We start from the raw sequence: 2,842 nt of genomic DNA, 5'->3' as shown, positions 1-2,842 counted from the left end.
ACGATTTTGAGAGCACACCAGAAAGACTTGTGATCTATGTTACTATCGATCACCACGCCAATATGATTACCAAAGAGTTAGAAGCCGCATTTATGAAAGAAGAGCATCGCAATAATCCTTTCTCCTATTTGGATCTCGACAGAGTTAACCATGCCACATTCGTGACGTCCGAGCTCCGACGTATCTTCAATGAGTCAACGGATTCGAGCTTCACATTCAAAGCTAGATGCCGTGAGATCTACCAGAAAGCAGCCACTTTATTTCTAGACTCGGGATTGCTATTTACCTCCTTCCAGCTCCGACTGATAACTAATCTGTGCCGAACTGTCAACAGTTTTGCGGAGATCCCCATTCTGAAGATTTTGAGATCATGAAGATACAGTTCCTGGCATTACTTGAAGACCTCAGACATGAGCATCCGAGATGAGAGACTATCGCCACCATTACCGCATCTATGACTGACGTACATGGGACCGTCAGTAGGGCTGTGGAGTACATCCTCGTCAGACTTCAGGACTTATCTAGAGGTATGACTGCCCACTACCTCTCCTTCCGAAGATCGACACGAGATTTACGGACCTTCTCCACTTTTTGGTCCGTCATTTTCTCATGATCTACCCACCGAGATATGTTCACCCTCAGCTTAGCGAAGACATCATCAGGAGGGATTTGTCCACTTTACCGTGGTAGGCAGAGTATTGGTAGAGCCAACGACGTTAAACAAAAGTGCTTCTTGGGAGGCAACTCATGAATAAAGTAGAGTAGAAGATAATAAAGAAATGAAGATGACAAAGAGCCTATTAGAGACCAAGAGCCGAGAGATTTCCGACTCCTTCTGCCTCTACAAAGTCAGCCAGCTTCTTAATCCACTTTCTCAGCAGCCGACAAAGGGTACTCTTTTCTTGTTTTTACCGCATTAGCTCTACTTTCTAGACAAATAAATCGCATCCTTGCTTATCACTAAGTGTGGGATTCCAGCCCAAATAACCACTAAGACAATGTTCCCCAAAAATATTTAAAAATTTAAAAAAAACCCTAAGTGTGGGATTCCACAGTAGGAACATTAGGGACAATGTCCGTCTAAGTGTGGGATAGCGATGTAATGTTTATCGTATTAACTTTATTATCACGATTCTGTGTTTTTAACCCAAATTTCAAAAATTTTAACCAAAAAGAAAGCCTTTACGAAAAAGTACTTTTAAAAAACTAAAACGTTTGTAAATAAAAGTAAGGGTTATCTAAATAAGAATCTTGTTAGGGTGAACTGATTCTCTAAAAGAGTATTGCACGACTAGGCGTATTCGACCTAAATTGATTTATGGTGAGGCACCCAAATAAGACCATGAAAAGCATTCATTTTTAATGCTTCACTATTTTTCGTTGAGTGTGCCAATGTTTGTGTCGGGAATCAGAACTTGGTCCTGATCTACAATTCCGAGCAGCGAGGTGTGATATAGGTATATACCAGAAAAGCTAGCCGTTTGTCAAGAAACCACTCTCACTCCTTCATTCATTTCCCTTCATCATCCACCTTCACCACCTACTCTACCCAGAAAATGAAAATCACCTCGTACGAAATTCCAAAGAACAGTAAACTACTAGCAGAAGCTCCTCGAGATGATATTCGAAAAAATAGACTATTCTACCCTTTTCACCTTTTCCACCACCAAAAGTCAAAACTCCACTCCAAACACCTTCATTAACACTTTTTGACAAATGAGCTAAAAGATATAGGTATTACCGCCATCATACCTAGCACGCGAAGGATTTGAGTCTCGATCAAGCCTATAATGAAAGGTACAAATATGACTGGCTATGAGCGACCTCATACACTTGAGTGAATGAGTGACCCGTTAGAGATAGCCAAAACTCATGTAACCTCCCCTCATGCTTGCAGATATAGCTTTAAACCCTAATGGACTTAAAATGAAGAATTTAGAGCGAAAATGACAAATAAAAGTCTTGGATTCCCCTCTTGTAAGGATCGAAGGGCGTAGGTATATCCATATTTAATTTGTTTTTGTAGAAATAGGTAAATACATTTTTTTAGGGAATTTTTCTAATGATAATAAGTGTACTCTGACCATTATATTTATAATGTTGAAATGTTGTCTGATTTCGGCTAAAAAGTCATGTTTTTACCCCCGATATCAGGCCCATATTTAATAAAGTAATCTACTTTATTGCCAAAATACACATTTATTTGCTTAGATTGGTACATTTGGTAATTACAAAGGCAATGCAAAAAGAATCAGCGAACACGGACTTAAAACGAAGAAATTAGAGCGAAAACAGCAAAAACCTGGAAAACCCTAAAATAAACGGCCTGCCAGAAGCCCAAATAAACAGCCTGCCACACTATGTGGATGGCCTGTCATAGAATAAATGGCCTGCCATAATAAATGGCCTAATTAAACGGCCCAACAGCTATTGGACGGGCCAATTAAAAGGCTGACCAAGAAATTGGACGGCCTGCCAAGAGATTGGACGGCCTGCCAGGCCAGATTTTAGTATAAATAGGGCTCATTTGTATCCATTTCAACACACTCTCCACTCTCCACTCTTCAATTCACTCTCAAGTGTTTGAAGATTTTAGTATAAATAGTCTTTGAAGGCCTTCTCACCTCCGAGCGGGAAATTAAGTACCCGGAGGCGAACGCCGAAGATTATACTAAGAAGCTTTCTAGAGTCGGAGCACTTTTGTACTTTCGGGACTCGATTAATATACTGGTACTTTTATCTTGACTCTATCTCGTTATAATGTATTTTATTACTTTGATAGATGATATTATTGCCATGATTGGCGAGTAGTTATATTTTGTGCATGCTGTGATGTAGTTGT

The sequence above is a fragment of the Rutidosis leptorrhynchoides genome, chromosome 6 (assembly GCF_046630445.1).
Source record: "Rutidosis leptorrhynchoides isolate AG116_Rl617_1_P2 chromosome 6, CSIRO_AGI_Rlap_v1, whole genome shotgun sequence".
NCBI lineage: Eukaryota > Viridiplantae > Streptophyta > Magnoliopsida > Asterales > Asteraceae > Rutidosis > Rutidosis leptorrhynchoides.
Note: the sequence above shows the minus strand (reverse complement) of the source record.